Genomic DNA, 16954 nt, shown 5'->3' with positions numbered 1-16954 from the left:
CTCATCCTCTTGCACCTCTGCATTCCTCGATGTGGTCGATCTGACCAAATCGATGGGAGTTCATATAAATGCTCTTGAAAGATGGATAAGTTCTATTTAAGTGTCATTATCTGAAGTTTTTAAAATCCCCCACTCATTAAACATTATGTTGAAGCTGTCAATGAGAGTTTTAAAAGTCCTTCTGCTGAACGACCATGATTAACATGCCATCTGGTGTAGGTTAGAACAAAACATTGCCATTGGATCATGCTTTTTCAAAGTCAGTTCCCCAAGGGCTATGAATGCTTAGCTGAGTTTCAAAACTACTATTTCTCAGCGCTGATTTTCTGAGTTCAGTTTGATTGACTGTTTAAATAGATAAAGGAATAGATGTATTGATGTGAGGTGTGAGCAGAATTTTTTTATATCAGAAATTAAGCACTTGAGAAGTTTTTGAATGGATTTCTTGAATAGGCTTTTTCACTATCAATTGTGTCTGAGTGAAAGCTGTATTACATTGATGGAAGTTTAGTTTTTTCATCTCCATATGGCTCCATATAAGGTTGCAATAAGGTGGACACATGGCTATGAAGGGTGCATGGGATATTAGTTGGCATGGGAATATGAGGGGGTATGTGGGTGGTTGGGGGACATGGCATGAGTTGACATGGAGGTGGGTAACATAAGGGTGTGAGGAGCTAAGGGGGTGGAGACTGAGGGGGTATGAATGGTGATGGCTAGAGGACCTAGCAGTGTCTTAAACAACTGGGGAAAAGTTCTTAAGAACTGAGGAGGGCCTTATAGCCAGCCCACTTTGGCACCTACCCACCCGTATTGTCAACTAGGATTCGATTCTGGGGTTTGGTGGGCACAAATGTGACCCTACCCCCACCTCCCCAGAGTAAAACATTGGCTCTAAGGGGGTTATTGAGCTGAGTCTGTCATGTCAGGAAATTCCCTGATCTGAGCTACCTTCCTCAGAAGCTAAACTCTGACCTTTCATCTCTGTGCTCATTGGCCTCCATTAACGACCAGTCTTGTCCCAGGTGGCAGTGGTCATGGATTTGAGAGATGCCACAGATTAAAAGAAGCCCTAATGAAAAAAGAATCTGCATTTCTATAGTGCCTTTTATGGCCACAGAATGCCCCAGCATGCCTTACAACTGATGTAATATTTTTGAATTGCAGTAACTGTTGTAATGTGGGAACCACAGAAGCCAATTTGTGTACAGCACAAAGCTCCCACAAACAGCAATGTGATATTAAGCAGATTATTGATTTTTGTCAAGTTGATTTGAGGGATAATATTGGGAAGGACACTACGGTTCTTCAAACTAGTGCCATGGGATATCTAGGATCAATTGAGAGGGTAGATAGGACCTTAGTTTAATATGTCATCTGAAATATTTCTAAAAGTGCAATTCTCCCTCAGTATTATACTGGACTGACAGCCTTGCTTTTTCTTCTGTGCTCAAGTCTAGATGTGGGACTTGATCCCACAGTCTTCTGATTCTGAGGCAAGAATGCTACCAACTATGGCTGACATAGTTGGTGAGTTACAGCAATGCATCAACAGTAGACAGTGCAGTTATGGGACATTAACAGTGGAGAGGGTGGATGTTTAGACGAGAGGCTGAAGTGCCAATTCAGTGGACTTTTCTTTCTTGGATGGTGTCAAGCATCTTGACTGTTGGGAGAGTATTCCATCACAATTCTGACCTGTGCCTTGTACATGATGGAGAGAACCATTTAACTTACAATACCCAACCTCTCACCTGCTCTAGTCGCCATGGCATTTATTTGGTTGGCCCAGTTGGCTTTCTGGCCAACGATGACCCCCCTCAGGATATTGATGGTGGACGACTCAGTGAAGGGAATGCCATTGAATGCGAAGAGGGAGTGATTGGGCTCTCTCCTGTTGGAGATTGTCACTGTCTGGCACTTGTATAGCATTAATGTTCCTTGTCACTTATCAACCCAAATCTGGATGTTGTCCAGGTCTTGCTGCATGCAGGCACGGACTGTTTCATTTTCTGAAGAGTTGGTGAAAGGAATGGAACTCTTGAATTCCTCCTTAAAATTCCTCCTCTTTCTGCCTGAACCATTCCCTGGTAACAGCCATTATCTTTTTGAGTGAAAAACATTTCCCCTTCCTCATAACCTCCTTATTTTTAATGTGTGTCCCCTGAACTGAAAAAGGAAGTTGATTTCCGAACGTGATATCCAAATAAGATACGGGAGACAAGTTCAGTGCAGTATTAGGATGATTCAAGTTTGTTCTGTTCGTATGATGCATTGTCTCATTTTCCTTCCTTAACTTTGTGCAGAGGAAATAAGATAGCATATTTCTGCAAAACCCACGGACAAACAAAATCCTCATTGGACCTGTGCAGCATAAAAGGACATTCAGCCCATTATGTCTGTTTTAGCTCAGTGTCAGAGGTATCAGTTGGAGTCAATTCCCTTCTCTTTCCCCAAAACTATGCTTTTTTTTTTCATTTTAAAGAGGAATTCAATTTTGTATTGAACATTACGGTTGAATCTTCTTCCACCACCGTTTTTAAACAGTCCAGTGGATTAAATAAAATTTTGTTCCTCCTGGTTTTTAATCCGATCATTTTAAATCTCTGATTCCTGACTGTCCTGCCAGCACAAACAGTTTCATCCTATCTACTCTATCAAAACTCCAGAAATGCAAGCTATACTAAAAGTTTATTTCTTCATTAGTTCCTTCTAGGTTTACATTAACACTGCAATGAAGTTACTGTGAAAATCCCCGAGTGCCTCTGGCACCTGTTCAGATACACTGAGGAAGAGTTCAGCACGGCCAATCCACCTAACCAGCACATCTTTCGGACTGTGGGAGGAAACCAGAGCACCCGGAGGAAACCTACGCAGACACAGGGAGAATGTGCAAACTCCACAAAGACAGTGACCCAAGCCGGGAATCGAACCCAGGTCTCTGGCACTATGAGGCAGCAGTGCTAACCACTGTGCCACTCTGCTGCCCCATGAGTTTTGTTATGAATGAATACTGAGGAATTTTTTATGTCATTATCATTGCAGCTGCATCAGAATTGATCAGATTCAGTTACCTATGTTTACCTTGGTCGTTGGCAAGTCAAGGGCCTAGAAAATTGCCAATTGCTGAGTAAAAGTTCAATGTGTAGTAACTCTGGAAATTGGCTGTTTTCCCCACAGTTTCAATGAAAATATAACAGTTCTGTCACTATTTTTTTCACTGTCTACAATCTGATCTCCTGATGTACTTTTTTCCTGCCTCCCTCAATTCATACATTAAACACCATTCCTTGTCTAGGTGTTTGATTAGCTGGCCTGCAAAAAGAAAGACTTTTTATGGTGCTTTTCAGGACAATGGATGTCGCAAAGCACTTTACAACCAATGACATACTTGTGAAGTTGTGAAGGGCGGCACGGTGGCACAGTGGTTAGCACTGCTGCTTCACAGCTCCAGGGTCCTGGGTTCGATTCCCGGCTTGGGTCACTGTCTGTGTGGAGTTTGCACATTCTCCTCGTGTCTGCGTGGGTTTCCTCCGGGTGCTCCGGTTTCCTCCCACAGTCCAAAGATGTGCGGGTTAGGTTGATTGGCCGTGCTAAAAATTGCCCCTTAGAGTCCTGAGATGTGTAGGTTAGAGGGATTGTAATGTAATGTTGTCATTTATCTCAAGAGGCTTGGAATACAAAAGCAGGGATGTACTTCTGAGGCTTTATAAAGCACTGGTTAGGCCCCATTTGGAGTACTGTGAGCAATTTTGGGCCCCACACCTCAGGAAGGACATACTGGCACTGGAGCGGGTCCAGCGGAGATTCACACGGATGATCCCAGGAATGGTAGGCCTGACATACGATGAACGTCTGAGGATCGTGGGATTATATTCATTGGAGTTTAGGAGGTTGAGGGGAGATCTGATAGAAACTTACAAGATAATGAACGGCTTAGATAGGATGGACGTAGGGAAGTTGTTTCCATTAACAGGGGAGACTAGGACGCGGGGGCACAGCCTTAGAATAAAAGGGAGTCACTTTAGAACAGAGATGAGGAGAAATTTCTTCAGCCAGAGAGTGGTGGGTCTGTGGAATTCATTGCCACAGAGGGCTGTGGAGGCCGAGACGTTGAGCGTCTTCAAGACAGAAATTGATAAATTCTTGATTTCTCGAGGAATTAAGGGCTATGGGGAGAGAGCGGGTAAATGGAGTTGAAATCAACCATGATTGAATGGTGGAGTGGACTCGATGGGCCGAATGGCCTTACTTCCGCTCCTATGTCTTATGGTCTTATGGTCTTATGGATTAGCGGGTAAATATGTGGGGGTAGGGCCTGGTTGTGGTCGGTGCAGACTCGATGGGCTGAATGGCCTCCTTCTGCACTGTAGGGTTTCTATGATCTATGAAGTGCAGAAACTGTTGTAATGTAGGAAACACAGCAGCCAATTTGAATATATTGAACTCCCAAAGACAGCAATGTGATCAAGACTAGCTAATCAGTTTTTGCCGTGTTGTTTGAGGGATAGATAATGGCCAGGACACCAGGGACACCTCCCCTGTTCTCCTTCAAAATAGGGCCATGGGATCTTTTGCATTCGCTTAAGCAGGCAGATCGGGCCTCAGTTTAACGTCTTAGAGGAGCTATCCCCAATTGTACACCATTCTGTAAATGTTGCTGTGGAATGTTAGCCTTGATTTTTTTGCTGAAGCCTTGGGTTGGGACATGAACCCAGAAACCTGTGACTCAAAGAATGTAAGAAGTTTAACAACACCAGGTTAAAGTCCAACAGGTTTATTTGGTAGCAAAAGCCACACAAGCTTTCGAGGCTCTGAGCCCCTTCTTCAGGTGAATGCTTCTTCAAAGAATGCCCTATCAACTGAATCACAGCTGACATGTACATTAAAGTTCACAATGCCAGCACCACCAATGCTGAGAGAGAAACCTTTATGATCACGTTGATCAAGACAGATGGACATCTGAACAGCACAGATAAAGATCCCCCCCCTCCATAGAAGGTGAGGCAATTCAGTTCAGGTCTCACTCCAGACTTCTGGGAAACGTGAGGGTATGGATGCCAGCTGAGCCTGTGGAACAGTATTATATGTGACCTTCACATCCCTGGGTACACAGCAACATCAGCCTTAGAACCAATTCCCGGTTAGCACCAACTGATCACTGCTGAAATATATATGTGTGCCAGGGACCTGGCTATTGTGTGTGTGGATTTTGAATAGGGACAAGAAAAGGCTCTTCTTTGACGCCCCCCACGGTTTAATAGCCTGCTGGCATTCACAACAGGTGTCAAATAGTTCATTTGAATAGGAAACTAAAGGACCCCTGATGCTGGTGGCAGCTTACTCCATTATAATTCTGCATCTTCAACAGCGAGGGGATGATAACTGTAATGATAATGCACATCGCAAGGTCATTCTATCTTTCCTAAATTCAACAATTTCATCCTTCTTTATTGTTTTAAACAGCGTGCTGTAATACAACGTGATTTTTGTCAGTCAAACTCTGGCAACCAGCTAATATGTTCTTTCTTCTTTCGATTTGTGTAAATCAAGTAGTGACACACACACAAACACATACACGCACTCAAACACACCCATGCGCACATGCACACGCACACATGCACACGCACACTCACGCACATGCACAAACACGCACTCACACTCACACACACACATGCACACACAGAGTAAAATCATGTATTCCACTGCACATTCACAGTTCAAATAAAATAGGCTTTGATTTTGGAGGATCGGGTGCCACTATGTGCTCAAAGATCAGTCCTTTGATTTTAATGACCTGGAATTGTGTCCGGCTCAGATGGATGGAATGAATGTTTCTTCTGTTTACTAGCTGTTAATGCCTTTATATAAATTTGTTTTGAGCAGTCTCAATCCAGTTAGTCGGGCAAATGCAACTCATTCATACAAAGTCTGTGAGAAAGAAGAGGTAGAGCAGGAGGGAAATGGCCATTTTAGCGTAACAGAAGATGATCTTTTTAAGGTTGGGGTTGAAGCATCTTAGTAAGAGTTTTAACAACACCAGGTTAAAGTCCAACAGGTTTATTTGGTAGCAAATGCCATTAGCTTTCGGAGCACTGCTCCTTCGTCAGATGGAGTGGATATCAGCTCTCAAACAGGGCATACAGAGACACAAAATCAAGTTACAGAATACTGATTAGAATGCGAATCTCTACAGCCAACCAGGTCTTAAAGATACAGACAATGTGAGTGGAGGGAGCATTAAGCACAGGTTAAAGAGATGTGTATTGTCTCCAGACAGGACAGCCAGTGAGATTCTGCAAGTCCAGCCTCTGATCTTCGGGTAAGCATTCTCCAAGGCGGCCTTCATGACACACGACAGCACAGAGTCGCTGACAGAAACTGATAGCCAAGTTCCACACACATGAGGACGGCCTAAACCGGGATCTTCGGTTTATGTCACACTATCAGCAACCCCCACAGCTTGCAGAATCTCACTGGCTGTCCTGTCTAGAGACAGTACAACATCTCTTTAACCTGTGCTGAATGCTCCCTCCACTCACATTGTCTGTATCTTTAAGACCTGGTTGGTTGTAGGGATTCGCATTCAAATCAGTATTCTGTAACTTGATTTTGTGTCTCTGTATGCCCTGTTTGAGAGCAGATATCCACTCCATCTGATGAAGGAGCAGTGCTCCGAAAGCTAATGGCATTTGCTACCAAATAAACCTGTTGGACTTTAACCTGGTGTTGTTAAAACTCTTACTGTGTTTACCCCAGTCCAACGCCGGCACCTCCACATCATGAAGCATCTTGCCAGGATTATCATATGGGGAGCTGAATTTGGTTTTTGAGTTTTTGATGTTTTTACAAAGTTAAAAGCAACAATAATATTTACTTATTTACTTGATCTTAGCAGCAGTCATGGGGCTATTAGTTGGGTGCCCTTGAATTGGGAGTAAGAACATTGGTTACCTCAATTTTTATCCAGTGAATTATCCTGAAGGTGTGAGGATATTGGATAAGAGTGGGATTGGATTGGGCTGTGAAGTCCTTTCTTCCATATTTGACTAAGTTTCCTGGCAGTTGTATTGCCTCATGTCTGGAGCATGGTAATTTGGGTGATGTCCTATAAGTGACTATTGATTGTGAAAGCAGTAAGATATACCACCATTATTATATGCGGTTCGGGGGAGAGGACAGTTCTGCTCAATATGAGTCTTCATCGTGGACATATACAATATTTTCAGAAGTAACCTAGCCAATGTTCAGTTGGAGAGCAATATGCAACATAGATAATTTTCCAAACTCTGACCACAGAGTGGCACAGTGGTTAGCACTGCTGCCTCACAGCACCCGGGACCCGGGTTCGATTTAGCTTGGGTCACTGTCTGTGCAGGGTCTGCGCGTTCTCCCTGTGTCTACGTGGGTTTCTTCTGGGTGCACCGGTTTCCTCCCACAGTCCGAAAGATGTGTTGGTTAGATGAATCGGCCATGCTAAATTCTCCGAGTGTAACCGAACAGGCGCCGGAGTGTGGCGACTAGAGGATTTTCACAGTAACTTCATTGCAGTATTAATGCAAGACGACTTGTGACACTAATAAACAAAGTTTAATAATTCACTGTCAGCTGAGCCCCAGAGGTCCATCCCCTCTTGCCCCAGGAAGTTGAGTGGAAAATGTGTCTTTGCTAAGCAATTTCCCAATGTGTGTTAAGTGAGACATTTTTGCCATGCAACATCATGAACCAAACGGTGTGGCGAGGGAGAAGCCTCATGGAATTGATGCCACTTTAACTCAAGCCAGTGTCTCACAATTAATTAAAAATAAACAATACAAACCTCACGATTTGCAAAAACGAACTTGACCAAATGGAGGCTGGTTATAGAACATACATAGAACATAGAACAGGCCCTTCGGCCCACGATGTTGTGCCGAGCTTGATCTGAAACCAAGATCAAGTTATCCCACTCCCTATCATCCTGGTATGCTCCATGTGCCTATCCAATATGAATAGTTTAAACCTCTCCCTGTGAATGCGTCTCCCCTTTGAGAGAAAAAATATCTCACAAATGGCCCTAATGTCATTTGGCGCGAAGATCAATAATTTCTCCACTGAGCAATCATTGCCATTATGCAAAAGCGCACCGATAGCAACAAGTTCCACCAACATTAAATCTGATAACAAGTTTCACATCAAAAGAAGTCTCTTGTGACCAAGGTCCATTGAAATCAAATCTGATAACAGCAAGTTCTATTTGAAAGCAAGTCTGATAAGAACAATATTAATAAATGGCAGCGCAGAAGAGAAATACAAAAGGCAAACGAAAGGTCAGCGACCTGAAACGTTGGGCGGAATTCTCCCTTCTCGGGATTCAGTCCCGTGGCGGGGATGGGGGCGGAAACATGGAGTATTTCCCGCTGCAGAGACCGGCAGGAAAACATGCCAAATCTTCCGGCACAGACCTCATTTGGAGGAAGTGGGGCAGCACTGAGGCACAGTGGTTAGCACTGCTGCCTCACAGTGCCAGGGACCCGGGTTCGATTCCAGTCTCGGGTGACTGTCTGTGTGGAGTTTGCACATTCTCCCCGTGTCTGTATGGGTTTCCTCCGGGTGCTCCGGTTTCCTCCCACAGTCCAAAGATGTGCGGGATAGGTTAATTGGCCATGCTAAATTGCCCCTTAGTGTCAGGGGACGAGCAAGGTAAATATGAGGGGTTATGGGAATAGGACCTGGGTGGGATTGTGGTCGGCGCAGACTCGATGGGCCGAAAGGCCTCCTTCTGCACTGTAGGGATTCTATGATTCTATTCTAATAATGCAACCGATGGTTTCGGGCTGTATCTTTTGATGAGGCAGGGCTGATGGCACACAGCTCCCTGCCTCTCTGAGTGCCAAATTGAAAAGGTGCCCAACAGCAATGACCCATTATTGGGGAAAGAAAGTTGACCTCTTGAAAATGAAGCTGGATCTCTGGGAGCATTCTGAGTCCGGAGGATGCACCCCACCCCCCTCTGGGTCACCGAATCTTGAAGGTCAATCTGCTGGTGCTGTTTTGGGGTCCAGGGTTACTTTACTGATGTCCTCCTTCCTGAACACCGAAGGCAGTCCCAGGCATCGGTCAGGTAAATCCCGGCATCTGCACGCCACCCCATCACAAACGTGCTTCACGCCAGAGTGTTTTCCTACTGGCACCGCAGAGAATCAGGCCTGAGTGGTCGGGCCTTCTCCTGCATTCCATCTGTGAGATACAAATGAGATCCACGTCAGTCGCCAGTGGGTTTCCCGACCCACCATGGCAGACATCAGCAGAAGATCCTGCTTTCAATTCACGCCAATGTAAAATTGATGTTTATGGCCTCCCACCAAATTCCGTCCTTATCTACTTCCAATTGTTTTTGAAAAGCAATTATAAACACTTCATGCACAGAACTCATTCCCTTGCTGTCCTGAAGGCAACAACTCAATCCAGTGTAGGTTGCTGGAGCCTTGCTTTCCCATTGAACTTGCCAGCAAGGACTTGGGAGAATTCTGCCTGTTAACTGTGTTTCTGTATCCACTGTTGCTGCCTGACCTGTTAAGTGTTCCCAACATTTTCCACTGTTACTCCAGATTTTCAGCATCTGCGGCTTTTGTGGCAGTTTAGGGTTAACTGCTGTACTTAAGTGGTTAATCATAGAATCCATAGAATCTCCACAGCATGGAAGGAGGCCATTTGGCCCATTGAGTCTACGCCTACTCTCTGAAAGAGCATCTTACCCAGGTTCAATCTCCTACCCTATCCCCGCAATCCCACAAATTAACCATGACTAATCCATCTAACCTACACATCCTTGGGCGCTGAGGGGCAATTTAGCATGGCCAATCCACCTAACCTGCACATCTTTGGACTCCAGGAGGAAACCATAGCACCCGCTGGAAACCAATGCAGACACAGGGAGAACGTGCAAACTCCACACAGACAGTGACCCGAGGCTAATGAATGAGTCTAACAAACATCTCGAGGAAGCACTGAGGGCAGATAGTGCAGATTTGAGAGGGAACTGGTTGGACATTGTGGAGGGAAAGAACTGTAGGTTTTGAGAGAGCATAGCCTACTTTTCAAACTTTGGAATTGGAATTGGAGACTACATTTGCCTCTTCTGGATCGAGACATTTGTAAATCATTATATTCATTTGTAAAATGCTTCATTCAAGGGAGCCTTGAACTAACCTGTTCCCAATAAGTTCTCGGCCATAAGTATAGCATTATGTATAAGTATGACAACTGGCAAAAGAAACCACTATTTAAAAGAAACATAAATCATACTTTTAAAAATGGATCCCAAATGTTCAACATATTTAAACCTCAAATATTTATCTTCAATACAATCGCCAGAATTGTCTGTGGTATCCTCTGAAAGTATTTAAATTACCAAATATTATTTGGAGAGTAATTAATCTATCACTTCAAACAGCCAACTAACTAATTTTTCCCTTTCCCTCTCTATTTATGAAGTGTTGCAGCCAGTTTTAGCTCTTGAACTTGGTGAACTCAACGAAGGCTAGAGATTGAATCTGGAACCTTTCCGGTCTGTATGACTCTGCCACTCATTTGCTGAGCTCACAGTTACCGAGGAGTGACTGCCATTATTATGCGGACATTTTTCATGTTTCTCCCTCTACTATTTTTATCTTTTACCCTCTCCCCACCTTGCCACATCAACAACTTGTGTTGGTTTCCAGGTCCAGTAACACCTCAGAACTAAAATGATCAGCCTTGGGTCCAATTTCCTCCATGACCTTACCCTCTCTATCTCTGTAACTTCCTCCAGTCCTCAGATTTCTCTGTTTCTTCAATTCCGCCTTCTTTTTCATCCCCAATTTCCTTTGTTTCGCCATTGGTAGTTGTGCCATCGATTGCCTGAGCCCCAGACTCCGAATTCTCTCCCTTGACAAATCCCTTCACCTCACATCTCTCTTCCTCCTCCTTAAAATCCACCTCTTTTACCAAGCTTTTGCTCATTTGACCTCTTTTTTTTCAGCTTGCATGAAATTCTGTCAGATAATGCTCCTAGGAAATGACTTGAAACATTTTGCTCTATTAAGAAGGTGTAAGTGCAAATCATTGCGTCACTAGGACAACTTTAGCCTCATTCTACCACTGCTTCAGTACAGTTGAAAATTAAAAGATGGCGGGATTTTCCGGTCACGCTCACCCCAAAAGCGGAAAATCTCGCCCGTGGTCAACGGATCTTTCAATGGTCTGCTCCTCACCCGGTACGATTCCTGTGGCAGGCGGAACGGGAAAATTTGCCCCAATATCTTTGAGGTGAGCCTCCTTCTGTTTCTATTTTCCCTTCTTTCATGATACTTGTACCCAGGATGGCACTGCTGAGATCCATGACTTGTCAGATAATAAACAATGGCTATAAAATGGAGTCTGCCTCTTTTATGTGCAATGTTCTTCAACCCCAACACATCATTCTTTTAAATAATGTAATTCAATGGAATATGTAGTGGTCAGGAACAAACATTACTTATTTGCCCCCAAAGTTCTTTTGATTTCTGGAAGGAAATTGTTGCTTCAGCATATTGTCAGCATACTAAATTTTAGCTAAGTTAATTACTAGCCATCATAGTAAACAAAAGGGCCTAGGCCTGAATTTCAGTTAAGATGGAAAGTCTCTCAGTCGTTACAAAAATGGCTGCAGAGGCCTGGATCCAGACATACTGCCACTGAACACAGCAACTACCATTATCACAGCGGGGGTTCCAAATTGCACCTTCATGGTTCACAGAGGCAGCTGGTCATGTACAGTATTCATGTCAGATTTTTATCAGCTAGGAGTGGGAAACACTGCAGATTAGACCTGGTAGAAGGAGGTCTAAAGTTTGCAGAGTCACTTGGATAGATGGGCTACCCTTTTGGAGAGGTAAGGTATCTTTTTGCAAATAGTGTCAGGACCTGGGGGATGTTACGTATCCTTTGGGAAAGGGAAGGTGTCATTTGGGATTGTCAAAGGTAAACATAAACATGCATTTAAAAAGTACATAAACTCATTGCAACTATCAAACCTATTGGAACTGACAAAAGGCACTGTCAAAAGGAAGTCAAGCTGTGAAGGCATTTAAAACTCCTGCACTTTAAATATTTAAGAAATAAATGATCTGCAGCATTTAAAAAGTACACCGATACATTCATGTAAACCTGAGGGATAACCTTGTTGGATTAATGCTGTTTAACTTATTTCACAACTCCCATTAGCATAGGGGGATTAAAGGAAGACAAATGTAACAAATGTTTTTTTACCAACGAGAGATTTTTTTGAAATAGTAAATGCTTCAATAGACACTTAATAACTGTAATTTATCTCATCTCAACAGGGGTCCTGAAGTCTGCCTATGTTAGATTGTGAGTGAGTTGACATGGTAAGTGCAAGGGCAAAGGATGGTCATTTGGGGAATTGGGTTGGTAAAGTTGGCACTAAGTTGACACAGGGGCTATGAAGGGTGATGGGGTTGAGTGGGGGGCACGAGGTGCGAGGGGCTGGTATGGATGGAGCAGGGGGAGTGTGGGTGCAATGAGGTGTATAACAGATTTTATCTTTTATTGTTAATATTCCACAAAGTACTGGCGCACAGAGGCAGACATTTTGCCTGTCCTCTTCCAGCAGCCTCTGTGCTCGTTCCGATGTTGTTAGCCATGACTCCCAATTTCATCTTCCCGCCACAGCCCAACCCAAAAATCCAATCTTCTTTTTTAAAATTTATTCATGGGCATCATTGGCTGGCCAGCATTTATTGCCCATCCCTAGTTGCCCGAGGGCAGTTGAGAGTCAACCACAATTGCTGTGGCTCTGGAGTCACATGTAGGCCAGACCAGGTAAAGATGGCAGATTTCCTTCCCTAAAGGACATTAATGAACCAGGTGGGTTTTTCCGACAATCGACAATGGTGTCATGGTCATCAGTAGATTCTTAATTCCAGATATTTTTTACTGAATTCAAATTTCATCATCTGCTGTAGTGGGAATTGAACCCGGGCCCCCAGAACATTAGCTGAATTTCTGGATCAATAGTCTAGTGATAATACCACTAGGCCATTGTCTCCCCTTCTGTGGCACTTTCTCTTGGGTCAGGTTTGTGGAGCCAGGAATTGTCCCGACAATGTGCTCCCAGATCCAGGGGTGAAAATTCAGGCCCTAGATTTTCACTAGTTTGCTGACAATTCCTCCGAAGTTTGCAGATGAGTTTGGGTGGAGCTTTGAACCATGACCTCATTTTGGAAAAGCAGTGCCATTTTGCACCAGATTGCTTGTTGCTCCATGTGGATACTCCACCCTCATTTTTTTTCTCTCCAATATCTAGCCTTCCATTCAGCTGGCTCCAGTTCCACATGTTGTTGCAAATCCTCCAGTATCCTATCCAAGTTGGCATCATTTATGTGGGCCTACACGGTGACCTATGGCAAATTTATTCATTCATTGTGAGTGCAATGGTGCGCTGTGAAAAACTTCATTAGTGAACAAAAGGAGACTTACTTTGTGAGCTTCAAGAGTAGCAACATGTTTGCATCTGGCTTTAAAATACCTCTGTCTGAGGGAATTCCTCACCCGAGGGTGATTCCCCATTCTTGAGTCCCAAGTGGTCACCTAGGCCAGGTGACCCATCACCTACTATGTTGCTCTTATAGGGACAACCACCACAGTAAAGTGGCAGCATGGCTGAACCCTGATTCATCCACAAATATGTAGTTTTCAACAGGATTACCCTGTAATGATCAAATCTGGGTGCCCTACTTGAATTATTTCACTGCAATAATCTCTCCCTCAATGTCAACAAAATGAAAGAGATTGTCATCGACTTCAGGAAGCGGAGTGGAGAACATGCCTCTGTCTACATCAATGGGGATGAAGTAGAGAGTGTCAAGAGCTTCAGGTTTTTAGGTGTCCAGATCACCAACAACCTGTCCTGGTCCCCCCATGCCGACACTATAGTTAAGAAAGCCCACCAACGCCTCTACTTTCTCAGAAGACTAAGACAATGGCCTAGTGGTATTATCAGCTATAACTCTCAGCAACTTTTACAGATGCACCATAGAAAGCATTCTTTCGAGTTGTATCACAACTTGGTATGGCTCCTGCTCTGCCCAAGACAGCAAGAAACTACAAAAAGTCGTGAATGTAGCCCAATCCATCACGCAAACCAGCCTCCCATCCATTGACTCTGTCTACACTTCCCGATGCCTCGGCAAAGCAGCCAGCATAATTAAAGATCCCACGCACCCCGGACATTCTCTCTTCTACCTTCTTCCTTCAGGAAAAAGATACAAAAGTCTGAGGTCACGTGCCAACCGACTCAAGAACAGCTTCTTCCCTGCTGCTGTCAGACTTTCGAATGGACTTACCTTGCACTAAGTTGATCTTTCTCTACACCCTAGCTATGCATTCTCTTGTTTCCTTCTCTATGAACGGTATGTTTTGTCTGTATCGCGCGCAAGAACAATACTTTTCACTGTATGTTAATGCATGTGACAATAATAAATCAAATCAAATAAATCAAATCAAATCAAATCTCTTTAGTTTAGGGATACTGAAGCTCAAAATTGACCTGACTGATGTCCAAACCTAAATAAAGTAAGTACTTAAATGGGGGTTTAGACTATAACTTAGTGCTGCACTTCACAATGCATTTATTGATTGATCCATCGAGGTGGAGATGCCAATAGTACGTATGCAGTAGACTGTTCCAATGTAGGTGTCCTAGGCTGAGTCTTAGCCACAATCCTACCATTCAACCCTGTACAAAATGCAGTATGAAAGGTTCTATCCAATTTTAAACTTTTAGACACTGCGCTTTCATTACTAATGGATTAGCTTTCCAATTTTAAAGTAATCTGCTACCGCAGTTATTTTTAAAGTAAATAGCTTAAAGTAATTTCCTGTGGCTTGTATTTGGAGTTTCAGTAACCCGGGAAACTTGCTACAACATGTAGCACAATTTCCCAGCATCCTGCAGTGTTGGAGTGACAAACAATCTAGTCTCAAATCATGGCTCGCTTTGTTATCATTGGTAATATTCCAAGACACAAGGGGTCAGTCCTTGTTGGGAACCTCACGTGGTTGGAGAAGCAGGCTCAGTCTCATGTGTCAAAACTAAACTTTTAGACAACATTAGAACATTTTGTTAAGTCTGTACAGTGGTTAGCGCTGCTGCCTCACAGTGCCAGGGACGAATTCGGGGTTCAATTGCGGCCTTGGGTCACTGTCTGTGTGGAGTTTGCACATTCTCCCCATGTCTGCGTGTGTTTCCTCCGGGTGCTCCGGTTTCCTCCCACAGTCCAAAGGTGTGCAGTTTAGGTGCATTGGCCAAGCTAAATTGCCCCTCAGTGTCCCAAGATGTTTAGGTTAGATGGATTAGTGGGGTAAATGCATGGGGTTACAGGGATAGGGCCCGGGTAAGATTTTTAAAAAGGTGGGTCGGTGCAGACCCGATGGGCTGAATGGCCTCCTTCTGCACTGTGGGGAATTCTACATTGAATTAAACAAATTGTCCGAGATTGACCATTCTCTTTTTCTGTGGGCTGGGTTTTCCAGTCCCTTTGCCTGATGGGATCTTCCAGTCTCTGTCCACAGAGATTTAAATGGCTCTGTTGCAGGGAAACCTGCCACAACAGGGCTGGAAAACTCTGGCCTTTGTCTGAAGCTGGAAAAATATAATTGTGAACATCTGAATTCCTGAGACCATAAAATTCTATTCAAAACAACTTTTTGAACAAAATAATTGCCTCTTAATTAGGGGGAAAGTTTTCTCAGCTCAGCATGGTGACATCCTAAAAATAGCAGGAGATGTTCCATGTTCTGGTGTGGTATTCATTTAGAGAATGCCTACCATTCTAACTTAGATTGTCAGGCCAAAATGTTGTGTTAAATGAACAAGGAGGCTAAGTAGCAGCTGAACAAAGTTATGGTTCAGCCTATACCTGGCCATGCAGTCACCCATTGCTATTTTTACCATTAATATGACCGATCTGTAACTCACGGTGGCACAGTGGTTGGCACTGCTGCCTCACAGCGCCGGGGACCCAGGTTTGATTCCAGGCTTGGGTTACTGTCCGTGTGCTGTCTGCACCTTCTCCCCGTGGCTCCGGGTGCTCCGGTTTCCTCCCACAGATCAGCCATGATCTTATTGAATGGCGGGGCAGGCTCGAGGGGCTAGATGGCCTACTCCTGCTCCTATTTCTTATGTTCTTAGGTTCACAGTACGAAAGGCATGCTGGTTAGGTGCATTGGCCATGCTAAATTCTACCTCAGTGTACCCGAACAGGCGCCGGAGTGTGGCGACTAGGGGATTTTCACAGTAACTTCATTGCAGTGTTAATGTAAGCCTACTTGTGACACTAATAAGTAAACTTAATCTTAAAACTTAATCTTAATAAGGGATGATTGAATGTCAAGGATAATTTCTGTTACCTCGATACCATTCTCGGACAGAATGCCACAGTCTTTTAGAATATCTGAGCCAGCTCGTTGGTGAAGTCAAGCAGAGACGCGAGTAGGAACAAAGAGTTGGCTTGCCAATATAGGTAACTATACAAAACCTCACCACCCTGAGATATGGAAAAGAGCCATGAATCTGCATTTGTTGTCACATCCAACGACCTGACCATTGCCGTTTGTGCTTACCAGACTGTTGATAGTTTTCCCAAAGCCACAATCCGAATATCACAAGGAAAGTGTACACCAAAAGCCACCTTAAGGAATATCACAAGGAAAGTGTACACCAAAAGCCACCTTAAGATGCTGCAATATAAACCTTGACAAGTGGAAAGACATAGCCACAAGCTGATTACAATGGCGTCATGTTGACTTGGTTGATTTCAGTGAATTTAAGGCTGTGAGGTTACATCTGACTGCCAGGGGCCTGTGATATGGAAGCCAACTCACCTCTCTGCCTCCTCTGCCTTTCAATATGATGTGTGCAACAGTATGTTTG

At 44.0% G+C, this 16954-nt stretch overlaps 1 long non-coding RNA gene across 1 annotated transcript in view; it reads left to right on the top strand.

Annotated features, from left to right (window-relative positions):
* LOC144504430 (uncharacterized) overlaps positions 1-15158 on the top strand; it is a 44946-nt gene extending 29788 nt beyond the window's left edge. The window contains exons 2-3 of the long non-coding RNA XR_013499628.1: positions 12345-12389; positions 13328-15158. This is a non-coding gene — a long non-coding RNA (uncharacterized LOC144504430). The remainder of the gene's footprint in view (positions 1-12344; positions 12390-13327) is intronic.
* The last annotated feature ends 1796 nt before the right edge of the window (positions 15159-16954 follow it).

The sequence above is a fragment of the Mustelus asterias genome, chromosome 15 (genome assembly GCF_964213995.1).
Source record: "Mustelus asterias chromosome 15, sMusAst1.hap1.1, whole genome shotgun sequence".
NCBI classification, from domain to species: domain Eukaryota; kingdom Metazoa; phylum Chordata; class Chondrichthyes; order Carcharhiniformes; family Triakidae; genus Mustelus; species Mustelus asterias.
Note: the sequence above shows the minus strand (reverse complement) of the source record. Positions and strands in the feature narration are given on the sequence as shown.